Raw genomic sequence first — 16,890 nt, forward strand, 5'->3', positions numbered from 1 at the left:
TTGAGAAGGGGTGTGACGCGTATCTGACCTATGTGAGAGATGTTAGTGTTGATAGCCCTACAGTTGATTCAGTCACAGTAGTACGGAACTTCCCTGATGTGTTTCCAGCTGACCTCCTGGGCATGCTATCCGATAGAGATATTGATTTTGGCATTGATCTATTGCCGGGTACTCAGCCCATTTCCATTCTTCCGTATTATATGGCCCCTCTTGAGTTGAAGGAGTTGAAGGATCAGTTACAGGAATTGCTTGATAAGGGTTTTATTCGGCCTAGTGTATCACCTTGGGGTGCTCCTGTCTTATTTGTGAAGAAAAAGGATGGTTCTATGCATATGTGCATTGATTATCGCCAGTTGAACAAAGTTACAATGAAGAATCGGTATCCTTTGCCTCGTATTGATGATCTGGTTGACCAATTACAGAGTGCACGAGTGTTTTCTAAGATTGACTTGTATTCAGGTTACCATTAGTTGAAGATTCAGGAGCCAGATATCCCGAAGACTGCCTTCCAAACTCGGTATGGTCATTACGAGTTCCTTGTTATGTCATTTGGGCTAACCAATGCCCCAGTAGCCTTTATGTATTTGATGCACAGTGTGTTCCGGTCATATCTTGACTCATTCGTCATTGTCTTTATTGATGATATTCTGATATATTCCCGGAGTTGGGAAGATTATGAGCAACATCTAAGGATAATGCTTCAGACTTTGAGAGAAAAGAAGTTATATGCAAATGTCTCGAAATGTGAGTTTTTGTTGGATTCCGTAGAATTCTTGGGTCACGTGGTGTCGAGTGAGGGGATACAGGTAGATTCGAAGAAAGTGGAAGCAGTGCACAGTTGGCCTAGACCATCCTCAGCTACAGAGATCCGCAGTTTTCTTGGCTTGGCAGGTTATTACCGTCGATTTGTTGAGGGTTCTAATCTAGTGTACGAAAGAGTGTGAGGAGAGCTTCTAGAAGCTCAATACAGCTTTGACTACAACCCCAGTTTTGATATTGCCTACTAGTTCGGGGTCTTATACTATCTATTGTGATACCTCGAGGATTGGCCTTGATGCGGTATTGATGCAGGATGGTAGGGTGATTGCCTATGCCACTACTACAAAAAGGACCTTTAGTGGCAATAAAAAACAGCATTGGCGGCAATAACAATAGTTGCTATATCATTTACCGGCAATTGATCTTTAGTCAGTGATGCCGGGTTCGGTAAAAGCCTTTAGCGGCATTTCTGCCAAAAGCTGGTAAAAGGTATGACTTATTGCCACTAAAACTCATCTGCTTTAACAACAATTGTTTGCAGCAATTATTATGGCTGCTAAACCCAGTCTAAAAACGACTAATAATGCTCCTTTAACGTTTATTTTTATAGCCGCTAGATTCAAAATATTTGTCGCTAAAAGTCCATACCTTTAGCGGTAATTGTTTTGTGGCAATTAGAGTGGCAACAATATCTCTTCTAAAAACGTATTAGTATGCCCCTTTAGCGTCCATTTTAATGGATAGTACAGTCAATTAAATTGCCGCTAAAAATCATCTTTAATAGCAATATAATGGTTACAATATCCCTGTATAAACTTCTTAACCCAGTTAAATTGGCACTAAAATTCACAAGCTATAACGGTAAGTTTAGCCACCATTAATAATAGTTACTACATTCGACCCAAAAATAATGCAAATAACAAAACATATTAATATTAATTCATAAAACTATAGTATATCTCGTTAAATCTTAACAAACAAAAGGAAGTACTAATCTAAAATATTAATGTCACAAAACCTTAAAAAATAACTCATATTGTTTGAAGTAAATAGCTAATGTCATTATATAACTAATCTTAACGAATAACAATCTTCAGATAATCTTTGAAACTCTTCGTCATATTGAAATATTCCACCCGCTAAATTATCGAACATCAGACTGTATGACCTGAAATTATAAAATAACTATGTCAATAGATAAAATATCATAATAGTAAAGCATGTCACTTTAATCTACTCATAATACTAAATAGATTAGACAAAGAAAGTGTATGTAAGTTGATATGTGCTTGAAGTAATATGAGCATGGATCAAAGAACACAAGAGAAGAAAGGAAAAGAGTATACAGAGATGTTTACAAAATACTAAAGCAAGGAGAAAAAGGATACTCATGCAATACATAAATCTGGGCAGTGTTAAGTTACATTGGGAGCTAATTCACATTTGCAATTTTTTGGAACACTGCCTTTTGGATCAAATTATGGGTATAATGGAGATAGTATGGAACAACCAACAATTACACATGATATATGTGAAATTCAAGGAGGGAACAATGTCAGTGATTTGGATATGTTATTTGGTATGTGGACAAAGTTTGGAAGTTATATAAAAGACATTGGGACCAAATTTAAGCACAACTCATTTAGAACAGCTTTTCCAATGAGCTTGATTGGAGTTGCTAAATTCTTCCTTTGTAATGTAATAACATTATGGAAGCTGCATTCATGACTTGAAAGAAAAGGACTCCTAACCACCTAACGGATACATAAAGATCAAAATCAGATCCTACATGGAAATCACACCAATCTGAGTATCACACTCCAGATCCAAGTTGGAGACAAACAGATAGGGGTTCATCACCAAATTATTGTGTTCAACTTTACATCTTGTGAACACAATTTCTTTCAATCAACTAGGAAGTAAATGTTGCCAAACAACAGAGCTGATAATAGTTTGCGAGGTTATGAAACTAAAAGTCCATAACCAGAAAGGGGCACAAGAAAAATTGCAAGAATCTGCTTCATTAATGTCCCAAAAGTATGTATAGTCTCATATATGAAGTATTTTAGTATATCTGCAAATGCATATCATACAAGAAAATATATCAAATCAGCCTTTTGAGCATTCTTCACCCAAAATTTTCAATTGGCAACAGATTTTTTGCTAAAGCAAATCTTACTGCATGAATCTAGTGCTCTATAGCTTAGAAATTTGGCTATTCTCAAGTCATTTCGTAACTACTTCAGTTTTAGAAGATTCAAAGGTCATCAAATGGCAAAAACTTATATGGTTAAATCTGTTAATGACAGAACAATGGACAACAAAAAGCGTATACGCTTCAACACTAACTATATACCAACAGGTAAGTGTTTATCTTCAATTAAATAGTGAATGTACATATGACCTTCAAAGATACTCTAATTTGGGTTAGTTCTCAAATTCCAAGCTTTCAATCACTTGTTAGTTGTATCGGGGCTTAAAGCTAATTTGGACAATAGTTCCTTGTATAAAGCAGGTGTTAGCCAATAGTAACATTGTCGAGATTTAACTGAACATCAAATTGTATGGCATACCAAGATGGGTTCTTCTCTGTTTTGGTTGAAAACTGGACTGGTTTGGAGGCCTTATATTTTGTAATACCTCCAGATTTTTTCAATGATGAAACGATCCATAATGTCAGTGATATGGTGCAAGAGGGACAATGGGATGAAAATCTGATTAGACAAATATTGCCAGATGAGTTTGCAAATCACATTTTGGTCAATTGCAGATCACCAGTGATGCAGGATGTTCTGGATATACCATATTGGACTTTGGAGTCTAATGGAAATTTTAGTGTAAAGTCTGCTTGGGATTATGTTAGGAGGAGAAATGAACCATTGAATGCTTACGATGCAATATTTATTTTTCACTTCAAGTGCTGCTAGAAGAGTTTGGTAGTATTTTCTATCTCATGCAGGAATTAATATAACAGGGCTAACTTTTCATCAAGCTATAATCAAGTGTTGGACTGCTGAAGTGATACCAAGATTACAACCTATAATTCAAGCAATCCCATCCATAATCATATGGGAGTTGTGGAAGAGGCGAAACAACTTTAAATATAGAGATGTAGTGACTGTGAGTAGGGTGATTTACCAGGCATCTACCACATTACAATCACTTTTCAAAGTTAGGAAACCTAGACTCAGTCATGTACCACATAAGTGGCCAGATTTTATTGTAACTATGGAGCAATATCTGCCTACACCGAAGACAACAAAGGTGATTTGGAAATTCCCAGAAGCAGGATATATTAAAGTGAATATTGATGGGGCAACCCAGGGAGAAGTGCTGTTGGTTTTGCATTGAGCAATAAAGAAGGGGATTTGATGTATGGTTGTGGTAAAGAAATTGCTGAGGGAACGAATACTCAGGCAGAAGCTAAGGCTATAGTCGAAGCTCTTAGATATTATGTAGAACATGACTATGTTCTTATAGACCTGCATACAGATTCAATGATATTGAAGAATGCAGTGGAAGGAGAATGGCCTATCCCTTGGTCTATAGCAAGATAAGTGGAGGAGATCAAACAACTAATGTCAAGATGCAATGTTACAATTTCACATACACTCAGAGAAGACACTCTCTTAATTGTTACAAGTTGCACTATGTAACTAGTTCGATATCACAATAGAAATTACAGAAAATCACACTTGTTAATTGCACAATATAAACTAGTTAGATTAACCATTGTATTCACACAATTAAGATTTGAAAATGATTCCAGAGAAAAGTGTTACCCGATTCATCATCATTTTGTTGACCTTTAGTACCACCAGCAGAACTATTCAAATCACAAGATTGATCATCATGTGCCTGGTCTTCAGAAGAGTTCTGATTATCCATCAACTGTTCAATATAAGGCTGGGTTGCAGAATGGTTTTGACCATCCATCAAATGCTCAATATAAGGTCGCACATCTTCATCATCGTCTTGTTCAATTAAAAGTCGGTTGCGATCTCTAGTTCGCATAGTTCCTTATCCAAAATGAAAAAATTATCTAGCTGCATTACGCTATATTATTACTAGATTGACTCCAACAAATCAGCAGGCCACTTGCAAAACATGAGGAAGCATCATCCAAGTTTCAATATGTGAAAAATATCAACAACTCAGGTAGCGCAAACAAAGCCTTGCGACAAATATTGTTCTAGAGATAAGAATTATTTATGCACTAGGAAAATAGTTATCAAGTGATAGTACCACCTTATAATATCACATTTAAATGGATACAGTAAGCAAATATAAGTAGAAGAAAGTACAATAAATTCACTCAAACATCCAATATTCAAATTTCTGAAGAAAAAAAAATAACACCCTTAGAGTTTATTACATAATACTTGCAACAAAAATATTCTATAAGTTCCACCTATCTTATTCAGAATCACATTCATTTTCTATATTATTTTCTCCCTCAACATTAGCTTCACCATCATTTGGAGAAGGTTGAGAATCTACGTTTGTATCAATTATTATTCCATCGCCACCACTTCTTACCCAATCATTATACTCATCTTCTAAAACACAAGCATTTTCTAAAAGAGCCAAGTCAGTGGCATCACTTTGCGTTGATGACTCAAACTGCACACTATATTCCTCTCCCATATTAAAAATGTCTCGAGGTTTTTAAAAATGTCTCGAGGTTTAATTAACCTAGGGACAAACCATTTATGATCTTGAGGATCTTGCATAACTATTACTTGTTGAGCTTGTTCTGCAAAAATAAAGGGCTCATGACATTCTCGATCGCCAGAGTCTGTCAGGTGTGTGAAATTCACAAGTGTGAAACCTAAGTCATCTTCCTTAATTCCTCTACCTTTGGTTACTTTACATAAACCCAATCACACTTAAATAAGATGACCTTAAATTTCTCATAGTAGTTTAACTCCACAATATCATTCAATCTGCCATAATATGTGATATTTGCAGATTTTGGAGCATTATCACTTGTACTTGCATAACTTTCAATCTTTGAAATGACCATAACACCACTATTTTATATCACATTGAACTCTTCACTTTGTTTTATTTGGAATTAACATCGAATGCACTAAATCTTTTTGCAATGTAACTCGGTCCTTGTTCTAGGACTTTAACATCCTTTAAGATGTTAGATGTGGCTTCCAACTCCTTTACCTAACCAAATAAAAGATACAACTATAAATGTGGATATTTGTACAAGGATAATAATTTAACATAAACAATGACTTAGTCCTACTACTTACTTGCTCCTTGAACCACTCATGAAATGTATCGAAATGCACATGATCAAGTTGATGTTGTGTCAAACGACGCTTACGATATGCTCTTTTGATTTCAGCAATATGTTCCCTATACATGTAACTCACATATATCAATTTTGTTATCAAATAAGTAATATACATATATTAAATAATAGATATAACACTTACTTTTTATAATTCTCAACCACTTCTGATTCACAATTGAAAAGCACATGCTGATGTGCTTGCAACCATGTTTTGTCATCTAACTCAAATACATCTACTCCACCGTACGACTCCCCAACAGTAGGAAAAAGAGATTCTTCTTTATTAGTCTCATGCTCAATTTCATCACTCCATTTTCTTGAACAATAAGACCTTGAATCTCTACCCTCTAAATATCGTGAGTAGAATGCCATACACTCATTTGCTATGTATGCTTCTGCTATTGAACCTTCTGGACATGCACGATTACGAACATATGATTTTAAAGTACCCAAATACCTATGGAACAAAGTAATGTTATTAGTTTGATATTAGAGTATTTAACAACTAAAGACATATAATAAAGATTCAGTGATATTCTACATACCTCTCAATTGGATACATCTAGCGATAATGACTAGTATCGCATGTTTAGCCTCAGTTGCCAAGTGAATAACCAAGTGTATCATAACAGTAAAGAATCCTGGGAGGAAGAGTTTCTCCATAGTAGACATAGTTTCTGGGATTGTTTCTTCAAGTAGGTTTAACTCTTCTAGTTTTAGCTCTTTGCTACACAAAACATGAAAGAATGTGCATAGTTCAATTAAAACTGAACCTACTCTTTTATCTACTAATCTCCTCAAGGCAAGAGGAAGAAGTTCTTGCATTATAACATGACAATCATGGGTTTTTAGCTCAGACAACTTTCGTTTGCGAACGCAATGTGAAATATTAGACGCATAGCCATCTGGAAATTTGGTATTTTGTAGTACTTCATAAAATAACTCCTTTTCCTACTGAGATATTGTGAAAAAAGTAGGAGGAAGATATGCTTTCCCACTAGCTCGATATTGAGGCCATAAGCTTGGTCTTAATTTCATCTCCTTCAGGTCCAATCGAGCTTCTAAGTTGTCTTTAGACTTTTTACCAAGATTCAATAGTGTATAAATTAAATTATCACACACATTCTTTTCTATGTGCATCACATCAAGATTATGGCGCACCAAGTTAAATTTCCACAAGGAAGATCGAAAAAAATACTTTTCTTTTTCCATGTGTTTTCATCACCTCACATACCCCTTCACTTGACTGGCCGAGAGTAAATTTTATATCTTTAACTTGATTCAGCAGTACTAACCCAGATACTGGACAAGGTGCAGGTCTTGTTTCTTTAGTCCTATCAAATGATTTCGCATCATTCCGATATTTGTGTCCCGATTTCAAGAAGCATCGATGCCCCATGTAACAAAACTTTCTGCCATGTTTCAGCCTTCTAGATTGAGTGTTTATGTTACAAGAAGGGCATGCAAACCAACCATAAGTGCACCATCTAGAGAGAGTACCATATGCAGGAAAGTCATTTATAATCCACATGATAGCTGCTCGCATTTGAAATATCTCATTAGTAGAAGCATCGTATGTTTCTACCCCAACACCCCATAATTTATTTAACTCTTCTATTAGAGGTTGCAAAAATACATCAATATTATTGTCAGGCGCTTTGGGTCCAGGAATAAGTAAGGACAGAATGAAGAACTCTTTTTTCATGCACATCCATGGAGGAAGATTATATGGCATTAAAATCACTGGCCATGTACTATGAACAGTTCGTATTGTGCCAAATGGATTAAACCCATCAGAAGCTAATCCTAGGCGCACATTGCGAGGGTCCCAGCAAATTCGGGATATTTACTATCAATTTTTTTCCAAGCTTTAGAATCTGCAGGATGTCGTAGAACTTCATCTTTGTTGCGCTCTTCATGATGCCAACACATTGCTTTAGAAGTTTCCGAAGACATAAACAGTCTTTGTAGCCTTGGTTTTAAAGGAAAATACCTTAGGACCTTGGCTGGGATTTTTCTAGCATCATTTTCCATCTAGAAGCTCCACAAACATTGCATTTATTGACATTCTTATTAGCAAGCTCTTTCCTAAAAAGCATGCAATCATTGAGACAAGCATGAATTTTTTCATACTTTAAGACCAAGCCTTCAACTATCTTTTTGGTCTCATAGAAAGACGGAAGCAATTTTCTCCTTCAGGCAGCGCATCCTTCAATAGTCTATGCAAAGCATTAAATGATTCATTTGACCATTTGAACATGCATTTTGTACGGTACAAATGCATCAAAAAGGACATTTTGCTAAATTTCTTACATCGTGGATATAGTTCTTCATTTGCCTCCTTCATGAGACGTTCAAACTTATCCACCTCTGGATGCGGTTGATTTCCAGATGGATGAGCAATATTCTCTTGTAAGTTATGCTCTATGTCACCCCTTCACTAACGTCAGTATCCATGAACTGTGTAAAGCCTCCAAAGGCATCATGTATCATTCCTGTCATATCATCGCCCCTTAAAGTTGATTGGATGTGATTATTTGCTTGAGAATTATTTGATCCCTTTAGAGACTCACCATGACAAAACCAAGTATCATATTATGGAATAATACCATTAATCACAAGATCATCATATGCTATAGTCCGGTTTACTTGATGGATAAGCACACACTCCGTACAAGGACATGCAATTTGTTCTCCATCTTGTTTTTCAGAAAAGGCATGGTGTATAAACTCCTCTACTCCATCCAAATATTCTTTACTAACTCTATCACAATGCATCCATCTTTTATTTCTAGGATTGTCCATCATGTTCAAGATATTCTTTTTTGTTCTACACTTACTGCAAGAGCTAAAAATTCATTAGTAAAAAGAGGAAATTAATAATAAAATATAGTTCAAATAAAATAACCATCTTATTAATAGGTAATTCCATAGCTCAAAGATATCATTTTAAGATTTAAAACTATCAAACATAAATCTATTAAAACTATCAAATAGTTAAACTATCTCTAATTTCTTCTATGGTTTTCATATATTGGTTCATAAACTTTTTAAGAATAGAATTATTAAACTTATAAATTATACTTCTTCTATGGTTTTTATATATTTGTTCGTAAACTTTTTAAGAATAGAATTATTACTTATAAATTATAGAAGTACCATACGTCATATATTTTAAAATTGAAGATATTACAATTGTCAAACCCTCACTGTATATGGATATGAGCTAGCTGAATAATTTACAAATTTCAGCAATGATACAACAATTTGCAATTTTAGAAATCTGAATGAGGTCATTCAAAGGCATACATTATTTTCTTGAAGTATGATGTGTTATCATCCCTAAAAAAAAGATGATGAACTGTTGTACGACAATCCCTAAGTAAAGCAAAAAAAAGCTGATAGTTCAAATATTTCTCATAGTCCAACTTCTTTCTTCACTTCACAAATTATTTATTCTATCGATAATTTTTCTTAACTTCACTGTTTTGCCACACTCATAGTGAAAGTTGAAGTCTAGATTGTTAGATGAATTGAAAAACTTTTTGATTAGTAAAACCAATAACCTATCGGAAAAACAGTTAGAGCAAAAGGATCAAATAAGTCAAGTTGAGCATATGCTTATTTCGTACAGAGGCATCAGATTTATGAAAATAAGAAAAGCTCGCATCAATTAGCAAAAATAAAAAACAGTATGTATGTCGACTAGTGGATTCATATCCCGACTAGTGGTAGATTCAATGAAAACATCAATATGCATCGACGATATTTAAAAAATTTCTGAATAGTAGCAAGAATAACAGTAGCCTTAGAAAATATACAGAGGAATCAATTCATAAAACAGTAGAGGAATAGAGGAGGAATAAATTCAATCAATCACACATCAACTTAACAGCAGTCGGTTATCACAAACGACTTAACATATGCAAAAAAACTATACTTCATAAATCTCAAAACGCAATAGTTGGATATCAAAAATTACAAAAGTGTACCTGGTAAGCAGATTTTTTTTTTGCGAAAAAGACAAGAAATTGAAGGAGATGATAAATTTCTGCAACAATCTTGAACCTACACAAAAAAAGAAGTTGGAGACGGATTAAACGGAGAATACTGACGACGAAGATTGACCATAATCGAGCAGCACCAATACCAACTCAATTTAAATCACACTTGCTGGGTAAGAAGAGAAGTTATACCTGGGGAAGAAGAGGATTTATCTCTGGAAAAAGCTGATGGAGACCTGATCGATGTAGGCTAGCAGAGTCGCAACTTTGTTAATCCTGTTCGATGTAGGATTTGGCGCTATTCTGCATCCGTTCAATGAAGGGAAAAAGGATGACCAAGATCTGGTCGAAGTAGGCTTGCATAGTCGTGACTCTGTTCGATGTTAATCTTGTTCGATGTTTTTGGGCGCGATTCTGTATCCGCTTAACGAAGGGAATAGGTTTTCCTCTTATTTCTAATTGGAAGGAATAATTCATTGTTGTCCAAAAAAATTGGAGGGAAAGATTATTATTTTTTGGGGTGTGGAGGGAAAGATAAAATATAAAAATTGATTTTAATTAGTACTTTTTAGTGGCAATTATTTTTATTGTCGGTAAAAGGATATTTTTTAGTAGCTAATGGTCATGTGTCGCTAATATTTCAGCTTAAAGAATCTATTAGCGGCAATTGCATTATTGCTACTAAATAATTCCGTAAAAGGTCCTTTTGTAGTAGTGCGCGTCTAGACAGTTGAAGGTACACGAGAAGAATTATCCTATTCATGATCTCGAGTTGGCTGCTATTGTTCACGTCTTGAAGATCTGGCGTCATTATTTGTACGGTGTTCCTTGTGAGATCTATACTGATCACCGGAGTTTGCAGCATCTGTTCAAGCAAAAAGATCTTAATTTGCGTCAGAGGAGGTGGTTAGAGATGCTGAAAGACTATAATATTACTATTTTGTATTATCCGGGCAAGACCAATGTGGTGGCCGATGCTTTGAGTCGCCGGGCGGAGAGTTTGGGGAGTTTGGCTTATTTACCAGCAGCGGAGAGGCCCATGGCGATGGATGTTCAGGCCTTAGTCAATCAATTTGTAAGATTGGACCTTTCGGAGCCCAATCAGATTCTAACTTGCGTAATTTCTCGATCTTCCTTGTTTGATCGTATGAGAGAGCATCGGTACGATGACTCTCATTTTTTGAGAAAGTAAGCACATTGGTCATTGGTTGACGACGTGAAGGGAAAGCACACAGAACAAGTTAGAATCCCACTTCTCAAGCATACAAAAATTGTGCTAAGATTTGTAGCATTTTATAAGTAATTGTTTAATATTAATTGATTTATAATATATTAATATTAGTCGCATTTTTTGCTCAGCAAGCCCAACCGGATGTTTTCTCATTTAATTAACTCTCTATCATTTACTTGTTGACAAAAAAGGTAAAAATAACACGGGCTAGTCAGTTTTCGGATTGATCATTCAAAAATAGTTAGCTTTTGCAAAGTTATTGAAAAATAACCACTATGTTGCTGCAATAGGGACCGATCATTTCAAGCCAAAAATAGTGAATATAAGCGTTGTACTACTCCAAAAAATGATATAGCTTTCGTACAAGAATTAGTCATGTCGCAAAGTATCAAATTTAGATTATGACAACCACATGGTGTATAAAAAGATATAGGATTTATATCGAGAAGTCTTTTTTGCATTCCTTGGTGTTTTCCCTTCATATTGGATACGTTATCATATCTTTGTCCTCTTAAATTATCAATATCAAGTCCAATATTTTTTATTTTATCTAGAATAACTTCAGAAAAACTTTTCCACTTGTATCATCCACTTTTAAAAATTCTAAATAAATATTCAGTAATTTTTATTGGAGTTGATGAATTATATCTACACTTCGCAATATAAAAAGACATTTGTCGTTAAGTCATACTATCAGAAAATTGTAAAAAAAGAAGGTTATTTTCTTGTTTGAATTTATATGACATATTTTTATTGGACTAATTGTTTGTTATCCATTGTCGTCTTATTTTGAGAAAGTAAGCACATTGGTCATTGGTTGACGACGTGAATGGAAAGCACACAGAACAAGTTAGAATCCCATTTCTCAAGCATACAAAAATTGTGCTAAGATTTGTAGCATTTTATAAGTAATTGTTTAATATTAATTGATTTATAATATATTAATATTAGTCGCATTTTTTGCTCAGAAAGGCCAACTGGATGTTTTCTCATTTAATTAACTCTCTATCATTTACTTGTTGACAAAAATGGTAAAAATAGCACGAGCTAGTCAGTTTTCGGATTGGTCATTCAAAAATAGCTAGCGTTTGCAAAGTTATTGAAAAATAACCACTATGTTGCTGCAACAACATAATATACTGGAGATCGGTGCACCTGTGTATGAACTTCTAGTATAATATACTAGACATTGGAGCACATGTGTATGAACTTCCAGCATATTATGCTGGACCAATATATTATATTGAAACTCCAGTATATTATATTGAAACTCCAGTATATTATGCTGGAGTTCCAGTATACTTATGCTGGAACTCCATTATAATATGCTGGAGTACCAGTATACTTATACTGGAACTCCATTATAATATATTGGAGTATTTTTTAGATTTTGAACAGTGTTTTTATTCGGATTTATCTTTATATGAAAAGTGACTAAATTTCAATTACTTTTAAAACTGTGGCTATTTCCACTTAGAAATCTGGCTATTTTTAAATTTCTCCCCCAAAAAAGGGGTCATATTCAGATTTGGACTAAGTCAGTCCACTAAAGAAAAAGAAAAAAAAATCCTTTTTTGTCAAAAGGTATTTCATTCTCTCCTCTGTTGTTTCAAATGGCGAAGTGTCTCTGTTGTTTCAAAATGGCTTTAGAGTATTGAAATTGGACCAGTAAACAAGTTGCGAAGATATAAGTGGCTGTGAAGAAGAGAAATAGTTGCCGCTGTAACAATCTAAGGCCCGCTTCTCCAGCGTTCTATCACATGGGTTGATTACGACATTCTCCTTTCCCATGGGCCTCCTTCTTGGGCCCACAAAATGTTTCGTGCTTCAAGTTCCTTTCTATCTTGGTCGTATTATAATAAATAATAAAAAAATGATATTGTATAGCTGCTTTCAAATTATATAAATTTTATATATTTTTCCAGCTACTGAATATAAACAGTTTCTTGCGCGGACTAAAAGTTATGTGCCTTTGTTGTTTGATGATTTAACAAACTTCATATGAGAACCAGACAGGGAATCTGATACACAATCTCAAAGTGCTCATAACAACAAGTCACATGTCTGGCACAAGTTCTAATAATATTAGTCAAAGAAACGACAGAGGGAACAAATGGCTATCAATTCCTCCGATCACAGTACAAGTCAACTCCTTATAGCTGTTAAAGCTGCTACACTGTTGCACTACACACGTAATAATACAACAGATACTTTATGGAGCATGCTGTGTACCAGATACTTGCTTACATCATCCCAATAACCTTACTTATACATTACCAACATGAGGCAAGGGAAAACACACACTTGCAAAACCAAAATCATTAAGTCTCTCTCAAGTATGCTGCCGCCTTCATCGACTCCAAGGTTTGAAGAACAAAGTAGCAACAGAACAAAGGACCAGATCCCGACACTGAGTTCATCGTGTGTCCTTAGTATTGTTGTATATTTGTTAATGTTATTCACTTGTAATTCCTTTTTAGCTTAGTTAGAAACATCTTGTAGGATATCTTCTGTAATTCGCAAAACGTGTGTTTATGTTTTGCTAGAGTTAGTCAAAGTGGTGAGCTTTGTGATAGAGTTATTACAAAGAGGCTTGCAATAGAGTCAGGGGCGGCTCAAGTGCATGTGAGGTCTAAGGCAAAAGTTTAATGTGAGGCCTAAGTATTTATAAGAACGTTATAATATATATATTTATTTGAAATCTATTCTTCTATTTTTTTGAGATGCAAAGTTGTTAATATTTTTTTTATAATCAATTTTTTCTAATAATTTCTTTTCAATTGATAATACATCCAAGTCATTTAATCTTTCTTGAACATTGTTGATCTTAGGTACGATTTTATCACTTTTAATTTTAAAAAATTTCTTTCTGCCGAAGCAACTGTTATAGGAACTATTAACATTATTCTATAAGCAATATACACATTTGAAAAAGAATCAAGTATTTTTATTTGATTGAGTATATTAATTAGAGCATTATCTTCTACTTGTATTATTTCTCTTAATACTTTTAGTTCGGAAAATAAGTCTAAAGCATCAATATCATAGTGATTGTTATGTTTTAAGGAACTTTCAAGATTAAAATAATATTTTTTTAAATTCTCGTCATCTACTGATCTCAATTTATTACCACTAAATATGAAATTAAAGATATTTTCATATACTTCAAACTGTTCAAATCTATTTTGAAGTGAAAAAATGGCTTGATCTACTATGTATAAGAAGTAATCAACTCTAAAAGATTCTTCAAGAGACTTTGTGATTTCATTATCAACATTCTCATCAAATTGTTTCTTTCTATATATTATGTGTTTATTACGAAATTCAGGTTCTATATTCATCTCAAATGCAATTTCCTTAGCTGAAATCATAGCATTTGTAAATCCTTCTTCTCTATTTAAAAAAAGAAGAAGAAGAAATTAGACCTCTTAGTTGATCTATGGAAATATCAATATGCATATCTTTTGATTGTAAAATTTTGCTAACTAAATTAACAGCAAATAATACATCATACTAAATAGTCATGCCCAATAAAAAATCAAAATTTTCAAGCTCATATGTTGCTAAAAAACTGCTTCACTTTTTGTTTTTGGATCCTCACTAACTTCTACTAATTTTTTTTAAAACATCTCTTATTTGTGGAGCTTGAAATCTTATTACTTTAATACTTTCAATACAACTTTTTCAACGTGTTTGTGATAATAATTTAAGAGTTATACTGGCACACTATCTTTTAAAAAATTTTACCGCTTAGTGGAAGAAAAATAATAGTGAATATAAACGTTGTACTACTCCAAAAAATGATATAGCTTTCGTACAAGAATTAGTCATGTCGCAAAGTATCAAATTTAGATTATGACAACCACATGGTGTATAAAAAGATCTAGGATTTATATCGAGAAGTCTTTTTTGCACTCCTTGGTGTTTTCCCTTCATATTGGATCCGTTATCATATCCTTGTCCTCTTATTATCAATATCAAGTCCAATATTTTTTTATTTCATCTAGAATAACTTCAGAAAAACTTTTTCCACTTGTATCATCCACTTTTAAAAATTCTAAAAAATATTCAGTAATTGTTTTTGGAATTGATGAATTATATCCACACTTCGCAATATAAAAGACATTTGTTCTTGATGACTTGAATCTGGGGTACAATCAAGTATGATTGAAAAATACTTTATTTCTATAATCTTTTCAATAATATTATTCTTAATTTCACTTGCCAATAAATTTATCAATTCACTTTGTATATTATGTCCGAGGTAATGATTTTGAATTTGATGATGTTTCATTCGTCGAATATGTTCTTCCATAATAAGATCAAATTCTGCAATCATTTCAATAAGACTTAAAAAATTTCCGTTATTTTCCTGATAGATCTTTTCATAATATGTTCGTTCGTTGTTTCATGAGTTTTAAGCTTAGTACTAAGATTTCTTCGATCTCTACTACCTTCACTAGCTAGTTTACTAATACTAGCACTAAAATTTATATTAAACAACTTGCAACAAAAATAAAATACTCTATCAAAATCTTTGAATAAACTAACCATCTTCTTTCATGTCTTTCCCCATTTGCTAATTTTTAAAAATAATGCGTAGTAGAAAAGTAACTTAAGAATTTATCCTTTGGAAAACCTATGTCAGTAATTCTTGCTGGTCCCTTTTCTACTAATAAATCTCTCAACTTTGTATCAACATTAGTCAATTGACTAGGATCATATATACTTTTAGGAATGCTATTATTTAATTCATTTATTAGTTCTTGAGAATCTTCGTCAGATTTCTAATAAACCTCTTCTTCTTCAATTTGTATTTTGTTATCATCTGACTGAACTAAGTTAGTAACTTGTTCATCTACAGAACATTCTCCTACATTTTTCGATTTAGTTTTTCATTGTTTGTCAAAAATTTGTCAAGAGCTCCTTTTTGAGATTTTATTAAATTCTCAACTTTTCTTTTCTTTTGGAGTTTTGAAAAACCAGATGCATATTTTCTTTTTTGACATACTTATATTCTAAAAAAATTAAACAATATGTATGGAGTAAAATTAATAAAATAATAAATAATAAATTAAAATAATACTAGAAAGTTAGAATGATATTACCTAATGACTGATTCAAGAGTTTGAAGACTTTGATTCCAAAATATCTAGCTGTTGGCTTGTTACTTGTCTGTTTCAAAATTCTTGCTCTAAATCTTGAAAAACTATACTATATTTTTTTTATAGAGCAATAGAAATATAGAACTATTGGAAGCTTAAAAATATTATCGAACACTTGAACTAATAACATCTTGGAGAAGGAAGATGAATAATAAAATTTTGGAGAAAGAAAGAAATCTAGGAGAAATAAGGTGAGCAAGAATAAAGAGAAATATTAAAATTGAAATGTTGGGAATAGAGTAAAAAGTAGAATTGTCAAATCAAATCAAATTGAAAACTATTTATCTACTATTTTAAGTACGTCAAATCTTTACTTTATTAACATATCTAAAAGTTTTTCTTCCTTTTATATAAAAAGTACAAAAGTAACATACACACACACATACCTATAAACCTATAAATACATATTATTTCTAAAAA

General features: G+C 33.3%; 1 pseudogene; it reads right to left on the bottom strand.

The window, feature by feature from the left end:
* Positions 1-13,450: 13,450 nt before the first annotated feature.
* On the bottom strand, positions 13,451-15,881 carry LOC138889446 (uncharacterized; annotated as a pseudogene).
* Between the last annotated feature and the right edge of the window lie 1,009 nt (positions 15,882-16,890).

This window comes from Nicotiana sylvestris, chromosome 4, assembly GCF_000393655.2.
Source record: "Nicotiana sylvestris chromosome 4, ASM39365v2, whole genome shotgun sequence".
In the NCBI taxonomy this organism is placed as follows: Eukaryota; Viridiplantae; Streptophyta; class Magnoliopsida; order Solanales; family Solanaceae; genus Nicotiana; species Nicotiana sylvestris.